At 42.4% G+C, this 22296-nt stretch overlaps 1 non-coding gene and 1 pseudogene across 1 annotated transcript; one reads left to right on the plus strand and one right to left on the minus strand.

Moving 5' to 3' along the window:
* The window catches only part of LOC143625673 (uncharacterized), a 192273-nt pseudogene extending 171923 nt beyond the window's left edge, over positions 1–20350 (plus strand).
* Positions 3184–3288, minus strand: LOC143625709 (small nucleolar RNA R71). The gene has a single exon (XR_013152315.1). It is a non-coding gene; the product is annotated as a small nucleolar RNA R71 (small nucleolar RNA).
* Positions 20351–22296: the final 1946 nt, after the last annotated feature.

Consider the following 22296-nt stretch of genomic DNA (forward strand, 5'->3'; position numbering starts at 1 on the left):
TTTTTTTTTAAATAAGATAAGTTTAGATTACATCGAAACAGAAGGTAAGCGGGCAACAAGCTGCGCCGCTGCCCCTTTTTGAATCGCAAAACCCAATCTTTTAAAAACTATATTTGCTGATCTTAGAGTCATAACATTACTATGCATGACCCGCTGAACACGGGTAAGTAGCTCCACAGCTTCAGGCGCAAGGAAACCAAAAGTTTCAAAAGCAAAAGGAATAAATACATGTTGGTTGTCAAGACACGCCTTTTCATGTTTTGCCACCTTACCTGAAGCAGCTTTTAATGCGGCTTGACCGACTACGAAACCACTACTCCCTAAGCCCACCAAAGGAGAAACCCCTGTTAAATCCACACACACGTGTTTCCCTCCTATCCATCCAAACACCAAAATGTCAGCCGGTCGAAGAGATGATCTTCCCTCCGATGGGCCAGTCAGGAAATTCACAGGTGCTTCTTTCTTAACAGAAATTCCAGCTCGCCTGAATATATCAAAGAGCACATCCCTAACCAGATCGTGTCGGTACTTTAACCCCGGGAGCTCTTTACAGTGCACCGCGTGCTCCTCATATGAGTTTAAACACGCCTTACGACAAACAGGACATATCTCATCAACCGGAAATAGAGGAATCATGAGGCGATACTTAAGGATACTATGATACTCCACTGGAGACATATGCTGGCCTAACCCATCTATAGGGATAGCAAGAAGAAAATCTTGAGCATGTGGTGCTTGTAGACACTCAAAAATGGCTTTTTGTCTGCTTGTCATGTAAAGTGTGACTCCATGTCGTGAAAAATTTTACTAAAAAGAGTGATTTAACCCAAAGTGTACATCTTATTGCATTGAATTATCCTCATATTTGTGTTAAACTCCATGCAAATTCATTGGTTTTGGTACTTATTAGAGTTATTTGTGAATTTACAGGTCCGGGCGCCCGCCCGACAAAGAAACATGAAAAGAGGGCGTTTCGGGGACAAAATAGGCAATCTACCAGACTTGCACGACTATGCTTGCCCGTGCCATAGCCAGTGCCGCAAATTCAAAGGTGCACGACCGTGCATGGTCGTGCGGATGCCCGTGCAGGATCTGCACGGCCGTGCGGGCCCGTGCCGATGACCGTGCCAGAACAGAGAAATCTGACCTTTTGGTCAGGCTAAAGCAGGGTGTTGACTTTCCACTTATATGCACGACCGTGCATGCCCGTGCCAGACGTCCAGAAGCTTAAATATACCTCCACTACCCCTATTTCAAGGGTGGAGCCTTAGGGGAATTCTCTAAAATTTCTAGAAAATTGTTGTGTGTTTGCTAGGGAGAATCCAAGGCTTCCATCTTGTTTGATCATCCTTGCAAGTAGCATTCATCATTCATCTTAGTTTGCAATTTCTTGTTTTTAACAATGCTTTGTAAGACTATTTTGATTTTGGTTGTTGTATTAAGCCTTATGGGCTAATACTTTTACTACTTAGATTATGTTGAAACTCCTACTTATGTGATATTTTATCTATGCATGATTTTGGCAAGTTGGTATTCTTCAAGTTTATGATATGTTCTTGAATAGATTTTGATGATTGAATGCTTGTTTTGGTTCCTAGTCTTGTTAGTTTGATAGATGCTTAGCCATAATATGTTGGAAAACTATGTGTTAACTATTTGTTTATGAACTTAGTTTGTGTATGCATACTTTGTTTATATCACTAAGTTAGGAATGACTAGTGAAAATTAACTTGGTTAAAATTTTAAAAAGCATGAAACCTATCACTTGATATTGGAAAATTGTATGGTGATAATATGATTCTTTGAGTTGGTTAATATTTGCTAGGGATTAAGGCCATAATTCTTGGTTCATATTTTGCTAATTAAAAGACTCATGTGTTTAACTAGTGTTCTTGAACTTGTCTATTTTACATGATTTTAGGTGGTTAGTTTGTTGTTTTCATTCTAGCTTTCCTTTGATTATGAGATTAGGTAGTTTTGACAAACTTACTAATCTATGGTTATTAACTTGTTGAAAACCCATCATGTTGTTTTGTTGCTAGTATTAGGTTGTCTTGATTGGAATTTAATGTTGGTGCTTAATACATTATGTTTGTCATTATCATTGCTATTTTGTCACTAAGTTGAGTGGATGCATAGTCTAAGTAGCCTTGTTTGGATTGATTATTAGTTGTATTTAATTTGCTTTGTCATTGTTGTATGCTAGTTTAGTTACTTGAAAAGAAATTATTTGGATTGTTGGTTTGGTTAAATTAATTACAAAGATTTAGTATCAAAAGTTAGCCGTCTCCATGGATTGACACTCGGTTCTTACAGATACTTTGCTACAAACGATAGGTACACTTGCCTTTCGTGTGTGGTTTGGTTGTTGGTGAAAACCATTTTTAAAACCCGATTTGTGTGAAACTTTTATTCAAATTTTATATATATATTCGCACACGTCAAGTTTTTGGCGCCGTTGCCGGGGAACGATGTTTTACTTTTGAAAACGATACAAGTAATTGATTTGCCTTGTTGATATTTTTGCTCTATGTTATTTTAGTCTATTTCATTTTTATTCATCTTTTTTTATTTTATTTTAGTTATATTTTTTTAGATAGTTTTCCATGTCTTGTTTGTTTCCATTCCGCGTTTCTTTCGGGTGATGCATGTCCACCACACCCGGTCCTGATCTTGTTTCCCCCTTTTCTGAACCCGAGCGACATCTTCGAGAAGGTTTGAGGAGGAGAGCACGAGAAATTGCCGAGGTCATTGAAAATGAAGTTTTGGAGGACGACGCGAATCCCGAGGTTGAAGAAATGGCGGATCCGAACAATCAAGGTCGCATGGATGATTTCGCCACGCCGTCCCTCGATGGCTACGGCAGCGGTGTTAGGAAGCCCGAGATTACCGTGAGTTTCGAGATCAAGTCAAGTATTATTCATATGGTCGAAAATTCCGTTTCTTTCCATGGCCTCTCGAACGAGACCCTCATTCTCATGTTGCGCATTTCCTGCGATTATGTACGACATTCAAGATCCAGGGGTGTACGGACGATGCCGTAAGACTTCGAATTTTTCCGTTCTCACTTCGCGGGGCTGCCTTGGAATGGTTAAAGGCACTCACTTCCGGTTCCATCACCACTTGGAACCAATTGGTTGAGCAGTTTCTTCTTCAATACTTCCCACCCGATAAAACTGCAAGATACCGGGCAAAAATCACTGGTTTTCGTGTTGATGATGATGAGTCACTTCATGCTGCATGGGAGAGGTTCAAGGGCTTGTTGAGAAAATGCCCTCATCACTGTTTGAGTCGCGGTCTTCAGTGTCGTACGTTCTTCCATGCTTTATCCGGAGCACAAAAGCAGGCCGTTGATCAGGTTGCGGGAGGAGATTTGGGTAGGTGTACTCCCAACGAGGCGTTGGATGTCTTGGAGCGAGCTGCTAAGAAGAGTTTTGCATACAATCCGCCTCGTAGTATCCCTACCACCAAAGGCGTTCTTCATGTCGATTCTAATACCCTCATTTCCGCTCAGTTAGAAGCCTTAACCAAAAGATATGCAATCCGATCTGGGTAAGTCTAGCTCTCGTTGTGGGGTGTGTGACGGGAAACACCAGACCAGTCAGTGCCAGCAGGCCATGGTGGTGGAGGATGTTGACTTTGTAGGTCGCCAAAACAATGCCTACAACAACTCCTATAACCCGGGATAGAGAAACCACCCAAATTTCAGCTGGAAAGATAATGGTGGCAGTCAGAATCAGAGTCAAAAGCCACCGGGGTTTGACCGAAATCCAAATTACCAGAATCAACCCCAGAACCAATCTTACCAGCAAAAGCCTCAGTTTCAGGGTTCCAGTAGTAGTGGTCAGTCTAATGGTGGGTCTAGTGTTGAAAATCTTTTTACTCAGCTTTTGGCTAAAACCGAGACCTCAAACAAACTGGCTGAACAGAGGAACCTGAAGATTGATGAGACTCTCCAGAGACACGATCTCGAGTTGAGGAATCAGAAAGCGTCCATTCAGACCATTGAGAATCAAGTTGGACAGATTGCTCAGCTCCTCTCTGCGAGACCACCGGGTAGCCATACAAGTAACACTGAGATTAATCCGAATGCCGAGGCTAAGGTGATTACCCTGAGGAGTGGTAGATCCACTCTTCCCGTTGATGTATCGGTTTCCACACCAAAACCGATTTCCGATGAAGGTGAACGTTAGTTTTTAGGTGAAAAATGTTAAACTTAGATTTATACATAATTTATTTATGTTAAAATGATTTTATTTGATTTAAAATAATTTTTAATAATCTATTTGGTTTATTTAATAATAAAGACGACTTAAAAGAAATCGGTTCATTTCCGGTCGGACCCGGACTCAACTTTAGGTTGGGTTCGTTTCCGACATGGTAAAAATTATTATATTTTAGAGAGTGAGATGAAAAGAATTAGTTTTAGATGTTGGATAAATAAAATAACTAAACCGAACCGAATAAATACATAAGCGAGTCAAGATCGTTTTTGATGAACTACACTAATGTTAAATAAATAATATAACATTAAGTTCTAAACAACACGAACAAGCAGAAACTAAAAACATACCCGGAACAAGAACTTAGATAATAAAAGAAGAAATCTTTAACTTCACGGTTTGACTTCAGAAATCAAAGTTACTGAAATTCACCAAAATGAGAAAATAACAAGAATCTTTTGTAAATTGAGTTGTGTGGAAATGGGAATGAATGGAGCTCTATTTATAAGTGAAATGAGCTAGAGTTGTTTCAATTGTATTAAATTGGTCAAAATACTTAATGGGTCATGAATGCCATTTAAAACTTGTAATTGGTCATAAAAATTAAATTGTAACCTACAATTTATATTTAAACACATTTATTATCATCATAAAGAATTTTGACAAAGATTTAAATTTAGTAGGAATGTATTTTTCTTCATCTTTTAAAACCAACTAAGTAAAAAAAAATGTGACATAATTAAATAATAATAAAAAAAATGTACTTTGGTTATACGTACGTAATGTTATCTATGCGATATTTGAATAAAGTGTATATATATATATATATTAGTAATGGTTAATATATTTAAATAACTTTAGGAAAAACTATTACATATGAAATATGTAACATATGATTGTATTTATAACTAAATGGATCATCTCGACTAATAAAACGGATTAGTTTTCAAAATATATTTACTCTTTAGTCCTTGAACTTTGAGGTGCAATCTATATGAAATAGAATTTATATAACTTGGATATTTTTATATTTTACCCGCACAGTTTGCAAATTGTTTTATCTTTAAAACATTAACTTTCGTTAATTGCGCAAAATGAATTGAAAGCGACAAATGATAACCGTAAATCCTCGGAATTCAATACGAATAGAAAATGAAGGTATGATAAACGACGAACAAGAGTACATTAAAATGAAAAACCGGGTCGGTTTAACGAACACAATACTAACTCAAAAATGACGAATGTCACATGAAGTGAAACTTGAGAATATTAATAATATATATATTTATAAACAAAAACCGAAAATTTGAAATGGGTCGGGTTTTCAGGTTTGAAAAGTAACGAATGTTACAGTACCGCACAAACCAGTGAGCCAGTTAGGACTTATGTTCCTCCCATTCCATACCCAGGCCGTTTGAAGAAGCAGAAAATGGAAGAGCAGTACGGGAAATTCTTAGAACTTTTTAAGCAGCTTCACATTAATCTTCCGTTTCTCGATGCATTGAAAGAAATGCCTAAGTATGCTAAGTTTCTGAAAGAAGTCCTCTCGAATAAGAAGAAATTAGAGGAACTTTCTTGTGTGACTTTGAATGAGGAGTGTTCGGCGGTTCTTCAGAATAAACTGCCCAAAAAATGACCGATCCGGGCAGTTTTACCATTCCATGTTTTATCGGTAGTTTGTCGGTTAGTAACGCTTTAGCCGACCTAGGTGCTAGCATAAACTTGATGCCTTATTCTGTTTTTGCAAATCTAGGCCTAGGTGAGCCTAAACCTACTCGCATGAGCATTCAGCTTGCCGACCGCTCGGTGAAATACCCGAGGGGTATAGTTGAGAATATGCTTGTGAAAATCGACAAATTTGTGTTTCCTATTGACTTTGTGATCTTGGACATGGATGAGGATAAAAATGTACCGCTCATCCTAGGTCGACCTTTCCTAGCCACTGCTAGAGCTCTCATTGATGTCTGCACTGGCAGACCCACTCTTAGAGTTGGAGACGAGGAGGTGACCTTTGATATTGGGAGATCCATGTGCCACCCACATGATCATGATGACGTGCTATACATTGATACTGTCGATTCTTGCATTTGTGAGCACATACAGGACACGAGTGAGGAGTACTCTTTGGATACTCAGTTGTGTGTTGGAGGGATTTCTGACTTGGTCAGTGGACCTCTATTTGAGGAGTTGGTCTATGGTGTGGATCACGAGCCTCCTGAGTGTTTAGAGAGGATTGAGGATGTTGATCGCGTTGTCGAGCCTAAGGCAAAACCTTCTGTTGTGGACCCACCATCTATCGAGCTAAAGGAACTCCCGTCCCATTTGGAGTATGCCTTTTTGGAGGATGGGTCTCGCTTGCCAGTTATCATTTCTGCTAGTTTGTCGAGCGAGGAGAAGGTAAAGTTGCTCACAGTTTTGAAAAGGCATAAGCACGTGATCGCTTGGAAGATCATGGATATAAAAGCGATCAGTCCATCCTTTTGTACCCATAAGATCTTAATGGAGGAGGAGTATAAACCCGTGGTGCAGCACCAACGGCGTCTCAACCCTAATATGCAAGACATTGTGAAGAAAGAGGTCATCAAGCTTCTCGATGCTGGATTGATTTATCCGATCTCTGATTCCCCATGGGTGAGCCCGGTGCAGGTCGTCCCGAAAAAGGGCGGTATGACGGTTGTTGTAAATGAGAAGAACGAGTTGATTCCTACGCGTACCGTCACAGGATGGAGAGTTTGCATTGACTACCGCAAACTCAACGATGCCACGAGGAAAGACCATTTTCCACTCCCCTTCATTCACCAGATGTTGGAGCGACTGTCGGGAAAGATGTACTATTGCTTTCTTGACGGTTTCTCGGGATACTTTCAGATCCCCATCTCTCCTGAGCATCAGGAAAAGACGACATTCACATGTCCCTATGGCACATTCGCCTACCGGCAGATGCCCTTTGGACTGTGTAATGCCCCATCCACGTTTCAGAGATGCATGGTGGCAATTTTTCATGACATGATCGAGGACTCCATGGAGGTTTTCATGGATGATTTTTCTGTTTTCGGGAGTTCTTTTGATCATTGTTTGAGAAATTTGGAGAGAATGTTGGCTCGTTGTGAGGAGGCCAATCTTTTTCTTAGTTGGGAGAAATGCCACTTCATGGTGAAGGAAGGCATTGTGCTAGGGCATAAGATTTCACAAGCGGGGCTTGAGGTTGATCGAGCAAAAATTGATACCATTTCGAAGATTCCGCCACCCAATTCGGTGAAGTCTATTAGGAGTTTTCTCGGTCACGCGGGATTTTATCGGCTATTCATAAAGGACTTTTCCCAAATCGCCCGCCCAATGACGAAACTCCTTGAGAAAGATGCCCCGTTCGTTTTCTCCTCCGAATGTCTTCGGGCGTTCGAGCTTCTAAAGGAGAAATTGGTGAATGCCCCTATCATGGTTGCCCCCGATTGGTCCTTACCTTTCGAGTTGATGTGTGATGCTAGTGACTTTGCAGTCGGGGCGGTCTTAGGTCAAAGGCGGGATAAGCACTTTCACCCGATTTATTATGCGAGTAGGACACTAAACGATGCGCAGGAGCATTACACGACTACTGAAAAGGAGCTCCCTGCTGTTGTCTTCGCATTCGATAAATTTCGGTCTTATCTTGTCCTTTCTAAGACCATTGTATTCACGGATCATGCAGCCCTTCGTTATCTATTCAGTAAACAAGATGCGAAGCCGAGACTTAATCGATGGATTTTGTTGCTGCAGGAGTTTGACATTGAGATCCGTGACAAGAAGGGTGCTGAGAATGTCGCGGCCGACCACCTCTCCCGTCTTGAGTGCTCAGTTTCATCGGAACAAGTAGGGGTTCACATAAATGACAATTTCCCCCACGAGTTCCTCATGCATATCGAGACACGGGATGAGGATCACCCTTGGTTCACTGACATTGCGAATTTTCTTGCTAGTGGGATCATGCTTAAGGGTTTGACTCACCAGAAAAAGAAGAAATTCTTTTCTGATGTCAAGCATTATTTTTGGGAGGATCCTTACTTGTTCCGTGCTGGTGCTGATCAGCTCGTGCGTAGGTGTGTGTATGGTGACGAGGCTCGAAGGATCTTGAAACACTGTCACGAGGGCCCGACCGGAGGGCACCATGGAGCCACATCCACGGCGAAGAAGGTCTTTGACGCCGGGTTTTTCTAGCCAACCATCTTTCATGATGCTCATGGCATGGTGCAGTCTTGCGATGCTTGTCAAAGGGCAAGCAACATCTCATCACGAGATGAGATGCCCCAGCGACCGATTCAGGTCTGCAAGATTTTTGATGTCTTGGGCATCGACTTCATGGGACCTTTCCCGACTTCTTTCAGCTACCGTTACATCCTAGTGGCCGTTGATTATGTTTCAAAATGGGCCGAGGCGCAAGCCTTGCCCACAAATGATGCTAGGTCGGTGGTGAAATTCTTGAAGAAGTTGTTCTCCCGCTTTGGTGCCCCCAAAGCACTGATTAGTGACCAAGGGACACATTTTTGTAATGCTCAGTTGGATAAGGCATTGTCCCGGTATGGTGTCCATCATCGCTTCTCTACACCATATCACCCGCAGACGAGTGGGCAGGTTGAGGTCACGAATCGGGGCATCAAGAGGATTTTGGAGAAAACAATTAGTCAGAACCGTAAGGATTGGTCTAAGAAATTGGATGACGGGCTGTGGGCTTTCCGTACCGCCTACAAAACACCGATTGGTACGACACCATTTAAATTGGTGTACGGGAAAGCGTGTCATCTCCCTGTTGAACTCGAGCATAAGGCATACTGGGCATTGAAAAGTGTAAATCTTGATCTTGCATGCGCGGGTAAAAACAGGATGGGTCAGTTGCATAAGCTTGAGGAGCTGAGAGGCCAAGCTTATGAGAATTCACGGATTTACAAGTAGAGGATCAAAAAGCTTCATGACGCCCGGTTGAAGGACTAAAAACAATTCCAAGTGGGCGATCGTGTTTTGCTTTATAATTCTCGCCTCCGTTTATTCCCCGGGAAGCTGAAATCCCAATGGTCCGGCCCCATTAGTGTGAGACAGGTGTTGGAGTACGGTACCGTTGAGATTGTCCATGATGATGGACGCATTTTCAAGGTGAACGGTCACCGTTTGAAACACTATTTGGGTGAGCCGGTCGAGACAGTTTTGGAGGTTGTCGACCTCCACCCCAAGATCTAGTGTGGGGAGTGTGAGTCTAGCTATCGACTCCGTAAAAATTTAGCATGTTTAGGAACTTTGTAGTTTTTGAGTGTTTGTTTTATTGTTGGTTGTTTTGCGAAGAGTTAGGCTATCTTTGTTCTTTCCGGTTTCGTTCTTTGAGCGAGAGATTAAGGGTTAGGGCTCATAATGGTCAGAATCGGGAACCATTTTGGTTTGGAATTGAGTGGATTGCTGTCAAATTGGCAGAATGAGAATTGGTAGGCCAAAATACTCTTGCACGGGCTCCTGCACGACCCCGCACGGTCGTGCGGTTTCACCTCGGGAACCATGCAGACGGTTTTTATCAGTTTTTATCCCCTACCTACCCCATTTTCATCCATTCCACTCGCCCCACAACAGATTCCGACCTCCTAACCCCCAAATCTCTTGTTCTTCACCGGATTTCCACACTAAAGGTATGATTAATCTTCCTTTCCATCTTCCTTTTCCTTATTTTCATTGATTCTAGGGTTTGTTCATGAGGAATTTGGGGTTTTTCCAATCCTATCACTTTTGGGTCGAATTTGCCCTAATTCCTTGTTTTGGTTAGTTTTAGGGTTGTATTTGGCTATTCTGGGCTTGATTGCGTTGAATTCGGTCGATCGGGTTGTTTCCAGCAGCAAACCGTCGTCTGCACTTTCTCTGCAGACACGCACAGTCGCCGGCACGGTCCCGCACGGCCGTGTGTGGTGTTTTTCTCGCCGGAAATCTGCTGGCCTGATTTGCACGGTCGCCGGCACGGTCCCGCACGGCCGTGCACTGTAAAATTTTTGGCCAGACTTCCCCAGTTGACCAGTATGCTTTCTTAAGCCCCTGTGCATGGTCCGGTCAATTCGCACTGCCTTGCACTGCTTTTGGCATGACCATGCCGAAGAGTCAGTCGACCCGTGTTTCGTCTTTCCTTTATCTTTTGTTTTGGAATTCATCTCTCGTTTGACAGATGTCGGGCCGCAGACACCCGTTCTGCCGGTTTACTGGGAATGATACTAGAAGCAGCAACGCTCGTGATCGCTTCGCTGAGCTTTGGCGGAGGAGGAGTAAATTCGTTATGGGACGCATCCCGTGCTACAAGACGCTTGAACACATAAACCAACGTGAGCTTTTCGATGCACTGCTCACAGATCCGTGGAAGCGCCTTCTCTTCATTCGTCGGCCCGTCTTTCTCGAGCTTACCTTGGAGTTTTTATCTTCTTTCTTCGTGGACCCCCTGATTTTGGATCCTCATGACAGCAATAATGGGGTCCAGTTTCGGTTGGGGGGGAAGTGGTATACATGGTCGCTTGCCACCCTGGCTAGCACCATGGGTTTATATACCGATGAGGAGATTGAGACTGAGTTGTTTGACGGGCTGAGAGATTTTCCGAGTTCGGAGGACAGGCACGCTTTTTGGTTGCGGGTTGCCGGAGAACCGCATGACGGCCGTTCGTCAAAGGCCACACTACTGGTAGACCCCTTACACCGACTGCTGCACCACTGTATTCTTTATTGCATTGGGGGCCACGGTGACAGTGTGGGCAATGTCGTGACCCGGGATCTTTTTCACCTTTACTGCATTATTGACGGGCATGGTTGTAATCTTGGGTTTATTGTGGCCAAATGTTTCAGTCGAGCGGGTGGGTCCACTTCTGGTAGTTCCATTTGTGCAAGGATGCTCATCACTGAGCTCGCCCACAGACTTGGAGTTATGGATTTACCGGCTGCTCAGAATTTGACGAAGATGGGCGAGGGGATTCTCATTGACATAACTCGATTCCGGGCAATGAGGATTGTGAGGGTAACTGGGAACCAAACCAGATTGGTTGACAGGCGGGGTCGCATTTGGGACCCGCTTCCCCCTGCTGACGACGATGATATGCAGGGCCAGGGGGAGCCACAGCCAGGTCCGATACCGCTGGATTACGAGCATTTTGGCAGAGTTTTGACCAGTTCAGCCTCAACCATGAGCAATTCCAGCTCGCCCAGCAGCAGTTTCGGGCGGAGCAGATCGATCAGCGGGGTCTGCTTGACTACACGGCTGATTACACCCGCCGTGGATTTGAGTGGATGTTCGCCTATAGACAGGCCCACGCGGGCCACAGTGGCTTCACGGTCCCGGCTGCGCCATCTTGGTCCTTCGGCGCTTCTTCGTCGAGTCACCCCGCCGGCATGCAGCCACCACCTTTTGACGCACAGTTCTCGCAACCTGGTCAGTTCACCATGGCCGCTGATCCGTATGGTGCTTCCCCGTTCGCGAACCAAGACCCGGAGCCTACTGGCTCAGCTTTCGACGACATGACTGATGATTAGCAGTTTTTTTTTATTATTATTTGTGTTTTCTAGACTGTGGTAGTTATCTTTGTGTGTAGATTTTTTCTCTTGTGCTTTTATGATGAATGCTATCTTTGGATGTGTTTTGGATTATATTTTACTTTCTGTTGTCTTGCGGTGGTTGTGTCTTGTCTTGCTTTGTCATTGCAGGTGGTCCTAGTGCACAATTGGCGTTGCCGGATTTTCACCTGGATCTGACCGGGTCTATAGTCTGGCAGTTTTGCATTTTTCTGGGGAGTTTTCTGTTCTCTCTTTTACACTTACTTTTATAGTTTTTGGCTGTACAACGAGGGTGTTGCACAATTTAAGTATGGGGAGGGAAATTTTACGAATTTTGTTTGTCCAAACTTAAAATTTTTGCAAAACTCCTAAGAATTTTTGTAGAAAATAATAACCACTAAGCAATTTTAATTCAACTTTAATTATTTTGTCAAAGCACAAATCTTTAAGACATTCAAGCCGAAAAATCTATAAAAAGACATACCTTTAAGCATGACAAACAAGATTCACATTCTTACCTTGCAAAAGTTACCCATTCCGCCCGTTTCCGTGAGTTGGCCTCATCAGATTTTTTCTCATGTTTTTGCGGGCAATTGAGTGAGCCGGGTAATTATTGTAAGGTAGAACTTGTTTTTGGGATTGCATTTTAAAACTATATACATATACATGGCATAAACCATTGAGGAATTTAGGATAAACCCTTTGTCTAGCCATTTTTTCACTTATATTTTCCTTACACACATTATCTGCTTAGTAGCCCATGTTTGGCCTCTTCCCGTGTTTTTATGATTTCACCCTATTTTTATCGCCACTTAGCCATATAGCCTTTTATATTTTTACCCATTTTTGGTTAGAAATCCGGTTCGGCTAAGTTAGTCATTATTTCTTTTGTATTTCATTTTTGTTGTTTTCTTTTATTATTCACTTGGGAACTTTAGAAACACAATGCTTTCTCCCAAGGTGAAAAGTTGTATGTAAATATTTATTACTTATGGCAAAAAAAAAAACTTTGGAAGAAAAGAAGAGAAGTTATGAAGTTAGTTCATCATATTTTTAGGTGAAACTAGATTTCAAAGAGCAATTTTCGGTTTGTTAGCTCTCGGCCCATTTAAACCAATTGGTTTAGTTAGTTAGATTTTGTTGTATAGCTAACTTAGTTCCGGATTTTCTAGCCGTTTAGCCAATTTTCCCAAAAATTCCTCACCCTAACCCTAAGCCAAGTTACAACCCTCAAGTACTCGTGTTTTATGCCATGTATGTGTCGATTTGATTTGACCCTTAAACAAGCCTATACTTTGCTTAGTCATCGTTTTGGCATCGAGTGTTCTCAACATGCACTATTACACGCATGATCACTAAATATAGCCGAGTGTATGAGTGAACATTGCGAGGTTTGCAAGGTGGGAATGTGATGACAATTTGTAATGTTCTCTAGATTATGTCTTCATTCTTATTAGGCTTGTTTAGACATATATACAATGCTTGCTTGATCTATTAAAGATTTGAATGATTATTGCTTGCGGGTTATTATTGCTATTTTGGAGTTTGTTTTATTTGCTTGAGGACAAGCAAAGTTCAAGTGTGGGGATGTTTGATGTAACCCAAAGTTTACATCTTATTGCATTGAATTATCCTCATATTTGTGTTAAACTCCATGCAAATTCATTGGTTTTGTTACTTATTAGAGTTATTTGTGAATTTGCAAGTCAGGGCGCCCGCCCGACAAAGAAAACATGAAAAGAGGGCGTTTCGGGGACAAAATAGGCAATCTGCCAGACTTGCACAACCATGCTTGCCCGTGCCAGATCCAGTGCCGCGAATTCAAAGGTGCACGACCGTGCATGGTCGTGCGGATGCCCGTGCAGGATCTGCACGGCCGTGCGGGCCCGTGCCGATGACCGTGCCAGAACAGAGAAATCTGACCTTTTGGTCAGGCTAAAGCAAGGTGTTGACTTTCCACTTATATGCACGACCGTGCATGCCCGTGCACGAGCCCATGCCAGACGTCCAGAAGCTTAAATATACCTCCACTACCCCCATTTCAAGGGTGGAGCCTTAGGGGAATTCTCTAAAATTTCTAGAAAATTGTTGTGTGTTTGCTAGGGAGAATTCAAGGCTTCCATCTTGTATGATCATCCTTGCAAGTAGCATTCATCATTCATCTTAGTCTGCAATTTCTTGTTTCTAACAATGCTTTGTAAGACTATTTTGATTTTGGTTGTTGTATTAAGCCTTATGGGCTAATACTTTTACTACTTAGATTATGTTGAAACTCCTACTTATGTGATATTTTATCTATGCATGATTTTGGCAAGTTGGTATTCTTCAAGTTTATGATATGTTCTTGAATAGAGTTTGATGGTTGAATGCTTGTTTTAATTCCTAGTCTTTTTAGTTTGATAGATGCTTAGCCATAATATGTTGGAAAACTATGTGTTAAGTATTTGTTTATGAACTTAGTTTGTGTATGCATACTTTGTTTATATCACTAAGTTAGGAATGACTAGTGAAAATTAACTTGGTTATGAATTTTAAAAGGCATGAAACCTATCACTTGATATTGGAAAATTGTATGGTGATAATATGATTCTTTGAGTTGGTTAATATTTACTAGGGATTAAGGCCATAATTCTTGGTTCATATTTTGCTAATTAAAAGTCTCATGTGTTTAACTAGTGTTCTTGAACTTGTCTATTTTACATGATTTTAGGTGGTTAGTTTGTTGTTTTCATTCTAGCTTTCCTTTGATTATGAGATTAGGTAGTTTTGACAAACTTACTGATCTATGGTTATTAACTTGTTGAAAACCCATCATGTTGTTTGGTTGCTAGTATTAGGTTGTCTTGATTGGAATTTAATGTTGGTGCTTAATACATGATGTTTGTCATTATCATTGCTATTTTGTCACTAAGTTGAGTGGATGCATAGTCTAAGTAGCCTTGTTTGGATTGATTATTAGTTGTATTTAATTTGCTTTGTCATTGTTGTATGCTAGTTTAGTTACTTGAAAAGAAATTATTTGGATTGTTGGTTTGGTTAAATTAATTACAAAGATTTAGTATCAAAAGTTAGCCGTGTCCATGGATTGACACTCGGTTCTTACCGATACTTTGCTACAAACGATAGGTACACTTGCCTTTCGTGTGTGGTTTGGTTGTTGGTGAAAACCATTTTTAAAACCCGCTGAAACTTTTATTCAAATTTTATATATATATTCGCACACGTCAAAGAGCGCTCGCCAATGCATGCTGGGCTTTAGAGGGGGCGGTTTCTTTGTTAGAGAAACTGCTAAAATCGACGCTTGGAATCATATCACGAAGACAAGCCAGAGCACAAGAATAATCAGAATCCATCCCACATATACCACTGTCTCGCAAAATGTAATCCTGAAGCACCTACGATTGGGCTCTCAAGGCCACAAACGCATAAGAGGAAGCCTCTACTGCCGAATACAACCCCAAACCCCCATTCTTAATGGGTAAGGAAGCAAGTCGCTATTGGAGGTCTCCAAAGAAAGGACCTCCACAAACTACAATGTCCTCGATCGCCTCACGCAATCCCTTGTCGAAAAACACCGCTACCTCCATCATGTGTACAGGTTGGCATGTTCTCAAACCGAAGAAAAGTTTAGCAATACCCATACATGATTGAAGCAAAAGTAACTCACTCTGCGGGTCACCAAGTTTTGGGAGAAGACGCATCAAATCAACAGCATTAGCAGCTCTCTTCTTTGCCAAACCCTTAATAAACCCGGTGTCTTTACTAACAGCTCCCCCAAGAAGCTTCACCCCTAATAATGGTCTCCCGATGTCAGCAGGGAATAAACCGTCACGAGACTTCGTACCATCATAAATAAAAACCAAACATAAAAGAAAGTAATGTGTAAAGTTTTGTACGTAAAATCCACCCACATTCTCATGATTCATTTAAAGTTGTTGTGGTGTTAATATACATGGCAGTTAAATCAATGAGTGGTCCAGCTTAATTTAATTGGGTTACAAAGAGTAAAAGTAGAAGGTCGGCCCACATGGAAGCAATTTTTATTTAGGTTTGCAGCAAGCCCAACACATTCTTGAACCGACATACCAACTATTAAAAGGGTCTTGACAATAATTGAAGGGGCACGGACGAACAGAAGGCAGAGAGAGATATACGGACAGAAGGTCAGCCATAAGAAGAAAACCTTGGTCAGATAATAATTTAAGTGTTAGCAATTTTATTTTATTTTCAGTTTTTTTTTTTTCGAGTCTTTTATTAGAGTCTACTAATTTTGTTTTGTGTGTTTTTCAGGTACATGCCACATCTTCGTTCGCACGGACCGCCGCTGAATTGCTTTGGACCTATTCCGTTGAAGTCTGAGGCAAGCTCGTCATCGTCAGAAAAGCAACCGATCACCATTGATACTTCACCAAAATCATCACCCTCCAATTCACCCGCCAATTCGCCACCATCAAGTCCTAGACCCGTTCCAATGGCCGAGAATAACCGCATCGTGTACCAGCAAGCTTTTGAAGGGTTCCATGGAGATCACTCACCCATTATCGCCCCCGACATTAATAACCCTAACTCGTGGCAGATCCCATCCTATGTCATGAACAACATCACCAATCACCACCAGTTCCATGGTCGTGAAGATGAAGATGCACCGGCACACATCAACCGTCTGACCCGTGTGTTCAAAACGTTCAATTTACAAGGTGCTAACCAGGATGCGATCTTCCTTCACTTGTTCCCGTTTACACTCTCAGATCGTGGCGCCACGTGGCTCGATTCGCAACCTGCTGGAACATTCACCACATGGGAGGCGCTTCGCAATGCATTCCTCAAGAAGTACTTTCCACCTGCTAATGCCTCTCGCCTCCGTGATCAGATCCATTCCTTCCACATGGAGCCGGATGAGCCATACTACCAAGCTTGGGAGCGTTTTCAGAATCTGCTGTCCCGTTGTTCGCAACATGGTCTCACACCTTGGGCCCTTGTTGAGAAGTTTTACAATGGGCTTACTTATGAAGCTCAAGCGAGGTTTGACACAGCTTCTGGGGGCAATCTGATGGACAAGAAGAAAGTGACCGAGTGTAACGAGATGTTTGAAAGTTTCACGCAATCTGCGTATGCGAGAAGAAGCCACGAGGCAGGAATTCCAATCCCGCCACTAGTACACCCTCATCTGCTCGAGGTGTACACCAGGTTAATCTAGATACTGGTATGGCTGCTGCTTTGGAGAATCTCACCCGAGAGATAAAAGAGTTAAAGACTAAGGTGGATAAGTGTGAGATGTGTAGAGGTGGTCAAGGTACGCTGGATTGTCCGTTGATGAACAATCAAGATGTTGATTTCGTGGCTGGTCAGAACAGGTTCCCTAATGTTTACAATAACAACAATCAGAACTAAAACAGTTACAAGAACCAGAATCAAGGTCAAGGTAACTCGAATTGGCGTCCGGCCGGTGGGCCACCTGGTTTCCAAGCTCCCTATAACCGAAATCAGGGACAGTACAACAACGAAGGTTCCAATGGTCAAAGTTCGAATAATGTGCCAGATCTGAGTAAGAAGTTGGACGAAATAATGCAACATATGGTTACTAGAGATCAAGCCACTCAAAAGATCCTTGCTGAACATGATCTGCTTTTCAAGAATCAACAATCAGCAATGCTCGACATACAAAGAACCATTGGTGATATAGCCTGACAGTTGAATGAAAGACCCCCGGGACAGTTTTCAGGTTCTACTCAATAGAATCCAGCCGCTCAAATAAAGGCGATTACTACTCGTAGCGGCAGGGTTTTGGGTCCCGAGTTAAGAGGGAATGAGGTTGAAGTTGAAGATGAGGAGGTGATGGATGAAGAGATCGAGATGGAAGTACCGGGAAAAGTGCAGAACATCGCACCAATCGCACCCGTTGCACCGCCAGTAGAGAAGAAGTTAATTGAATTCCGACCATCACCTTTGGTTGACCACTCTTGTATCCCGTATCCCGCTCGCGCAAAACACCAGAAATATACGCGGGAGTATAGGCACTTTCTTGATATGTTCCGACAGTTGAAGATTAATCTCCCGTTCATTGAAGCCCTCCAACACATGCCGAAGTACGCAAAGTTTCTGAAGGACCTGTTGAAGAGGAAAGATAGGTTGGGGGAGGTGTCATCGATTTCACTCATGGGAGATTGTTTGGCGGTAGTATTGAACCGCGTGCCCGAGAAGTTGTCAAATCCGGGAGTGTTTTCAATTCCGTGTTTGTTTGGTAATGATGCGATGAGCCATGCATTGGCGGATTTGGGTGCAAGTATAAATTTGATGTCGTATTCCTTGTACGAGGAGTTGGAGTTGGGCAAGCTTACACTGACTCACATGTCCTTGTCGTTGGCCGACCGTTCGGTCAAGTATCCTCGAGGTATTATCGAGAATTTTTTAATGAAGGTGGATAAGTTTGTGTTCCCGGTTGATTTTGTGGTGCTCGATATAGAGGCCGATGAGAAAGTTCCCATTATTCTAGGTCGTTCGTTCTTACGAACCGCGAAGGCACTTATCGATGTGTATGATGGGAAGATCACGCTTCGGGTTGGTGATGAGAATGTTACTTATGATGCCGCGAGGTTGATGAAGCATCCGAGTGATCAAGATGATTTCAGTGGTCCATGCCACTCGGTTTATTTTATTAACTCGTTTATTGCAGGTATTGATAGCTGTTTCGATTACAATTGTGGTGCACATCTCGTGGGAAGTAATGGGTTAGTTGATTGTGATGATTTGAGTGAGGATGAGTTGTGTGAGAACGACTCGGTTTGTGATGAGTTGGCTGAGATTTCGGGGCTGCTCGAGATGATTGAGGTAAATGAGATTAGTTGTGAGAGTGAGGGGGGTTCTGAGGAAAAACCCGCTCCGTTGGAGTTTAAGGTACTCCTGTCACACTTGGAGTATGCGTATCTTGATGAGGGCTCGAACTTGCCCGTTATTGTGTCATCCAAGCTGACAGAAGAACAAAAGATGAAGTTGATAGACGTGTTGAAGCTACATAAGGGGGCGATTGCAGGCGACTTTCCGATATTCAAGGCATTGGCCCCTCTTATTGCACGCACCGGATTCTAATGGAGGATGAGTACAAACCGGTGGTGCAACCACAAAGACGCCTCAATCCGAATATGCAAGAAGTTGTGAAGAAGGAGGTGTTAAAGTTGATGGATGCCGGGATGATCTACCCGATTTCCGATTCTCCACGGGTGAGCCCGACCCAAGTTGTTCCAAAGAAGGGAGGCATGACCGTTGTGATGAACGAGAAGAATGAGTTTATCCCTTCGCGTACGGTTACCGGTTGACGTGTGTGTATTGATTGTCCGAGATTAAATGATGCCACCCGGAAGGACCACTTCCCGTTGCCGTTTATTGATCAGATGTTGGAGCGTTTGGCAGGTCAGCAGTTTTATTGTTTTCTTGACGGTTTTTCAGGTCATTTTCAAATTCCCATTGCACCAGAAGACCAGGAGAAGATGACTTTTACATGTCCGTATGGCACGTTTGCGTACTGACGCATGCCGTTTGGACTATGTAACGCTCCGGCCACCTTTCAGCGTTGTATGGTGGCCATCTTTCAGGATATGATAGAGACGTCCATGGAGGTGTTTATGGACGATTTTTCGGTTTACGGTGATTCTTTCGATCAATGTTTAGCTAATCTTGAGAAGATGTTGAAGAGGTGTATCGAAACGAAATTGATGTTGAAATTGGGAAAAATGCCATTTTATGGTGACAGAAGGGATCGTGTTAGGTCAAAAGATCTCGAGAGATGGTATTGAGGTGGATCGCGCGAAGATTGATACTATACGTAGACTTCCTCCACCGACGAATGTGAAGGCGATTAGGAGTTTCTTGGGTCATGCGGGATTTTATCGGCGATTTATCAAAGACTTTTCCAAAATTACCCGCCCGATAACCTGACTCCTTGAGAAAGATATACCATTCGTGTTTGATGATGAGTGTTTGAAGGCGTTCACATATTTGAAAGAGAAGCTCGTAAGTGCTCCCATTCTTTGTTCTCCTTATTGGAGTTTGCCGTTCGAGCTCATGTGTGATGCTAGCGATTATGCGGTTGGAGCGGTTTTGGGGAAAAGGCGAGATAAACATTTTCACCCCATCTATTATGCTAGCAAGATGTTGAATGATGCCCAAGAGAACTACACCACCACTGAGAAGGAGCTTTTAGCCGTTTTTTTCGCATTTGACAAGTTCCGCTCGTATCTCGTACTCTCAAAGACCATTGTTTTTACCGATCATGAAGCCTTGCGTTTTCTCTTTCAGAAGAAAGACGCGAAGCCCCGTCTTATACGGTGGATTCTTCTACTTTCCGAGTTTGACATCGAGATCAAAGATAAGAAGGGTGCGGAAAACGTAGCGGCCGATCATCTATCCCGTTTAGAGGACCCGAGGAGAAAAGAGTTGCGTGAGGAGGAGATTGGAGATACATTCCCTCACGAGTTGATCGATTTTGTTGCGGCTGAAAAGCAAGGTATGCCATGGTTCACTGATTTTGCTAATTATTTGGCTAATGGTTTTGTTTTGGAGGGTATGACTACGCAACAAAAGAGAAAGTTCTTCCGTGATGTGAATAGGATGTGTGGGATGACCCGTTTTTGTTCAAGATTGTTGGTGATCGGATTTTGAGGAGATGTGTGACGAAAGAGGAAGGTTGGGATATTCTCAAGCATGTTCATGAAGGGTTGACTGGAGGTCATCATGGTGCGCATGCTACCGCGCAGAAGGTGCTTGATAGTGGGTTTTATTGGCCGACAATTGTTAAAGATGCTGAAGAGTTTGTGAAGCTTTGTGATGCGTGCCAAAGAACAGGTAATATTTCTTCCAAGAATGAGATGCCTCAAAACCCCATACAAATTCTTGAAATCTTTGATGTTTGGGGCATCGACTTCATGGGACAGTTTCCCATATCGAACAGTCATAAGTATATTTTGGTGGCTATTGACTATGTGTCAAAGTGGGTGGAAGCCCAAGCGTTGGCCACGAATGATGCACGAGTTGTTGTGAGGTTTCTTAAGAAGTTGTTTACTCGTTTCGGTACTCCGAGAGCTATCATTAGTGATCGGGGAACCCATTTTTGTAATGCAGTAATGGAGAAAGCGTTGGCTCATTATGGGGTTACTCATCGTACCTCTACTGCCTATCACCCTCAAACAAATGGTCAAATCGAGAATGCAAATCGAGGGGTGAAGAGGATTTTGGAGAAGACGGTTGGGGTTAGTCGGAAGGATTGGTCGGAAAAGTTAGATGATGCGTTGTGGGCATTCTGGACCGCGTACAAGACTCTGTTGGGTACTACACCGCTTATGCTTGTTTATGGTAAGTCTTGTCATTTGCCAGTTGAGTTGGAGCATCGTGCTTATTGGGCGTTGAAGACGGTGAATGTCGATCTTACCGAGGCCGCGAGGAAAAGGTACTTTCAGATTCATGAGTTGGAAGAGCTTCGGGATGCATCATACTCTAGATCGTTGAACATCAAAGAAAGACGAATGCTCTACACGATCGACGGTTGAAAGGCGGAAAGGATTTCACGAAAGGTGATAAGGTATTGTTATTTAACTCTCGTTTGAAGTTGTTTGCAGGAAAGTTGAGATCGAAGTGGACGGGACCGTATTTGGTGAAAGAAGTTTTCCCGTATGGAGTGGTAGAGTTGGAGAATCCGGATAATGGAATATCTTGGAAGGTGAACGGTCATCGCTTAAAGCACTATCATGGAGGACCGGAAGAATCAATCGAGATGGAGGAAACTCCTCTCGATCCGTCACACTGAATTGTCACACGTGATTCTTGAGTGAATACTCAAGTGTAGAGTTTGTACATTCTTTCCTATTTTTATTTCTATTTTATTTTTTTTTCTTGAGTCACTAACGTAGTTTTTTTTGTAGTTTTTATTTGTTTTTAAGTTTTGAAAGCTTTGAAGGAAGTTAGTGTGAGATAGAAGAACCCCTTGAAGTATAATGCAACATTCAAGTGTGGGGATGGAGCAGCAGGAGCCGTATACTTTTTATTTATCTATTTGCTGCTTTTATTTATTTTTATTGGATGGGTTGGTCGGTTTGGTTCATACTTTGAATGATTAATATCTATCAAGTTGATAAGATATAAGCGTAGATATTGTTTGTATTGTTGCCGCTTCCGTTCGTGAACGAGGGAAAGAAGATACTGGTTGATTGAGCACGTTCGGAGATGGAGGGCATTTATGGATGAAGACTTTAGCATCATACTTCATGCACATTACCAGCTAAGTATTTTCCTTTTTACTTTGTTTTTATGTTTTTAGTTTTTAATTTTTATCTTTGTTTTGTTCTTATTTATTTTTGTATTTTTAGATTTTGCTTTGTTTTTAAATTTTTGACTCGTGTTTCCGTCTCTGCATTGAGGACAATGCAAATTTTAAGTGTGGGGATAGGAACACATGTCCTTTGAAATTGTTGTCTTTTTGCGTATAAATGGGAGATGAGGATACTTATCGGAAATCGGTTTTTCAAAATACTAATAATAAGATATAATTAAA

This window comes from Bidens hawaiensis, unplaced genomic scaffold (assembly GCF_021521415.1).
Source record: "Bidens hawaiensis isolate Kalapana, Puna unplaced genomic scaffold, B.hawaiensis_p1.1 tig00004192_1, whole genome shotgun sequence".
Lineage (NCBI taxonomy): Eukaryota > Viridiplantae > Streptophyta > Magnoliopsida > Asterales > Asteraceae > Bidens > Bidens hawaiensis.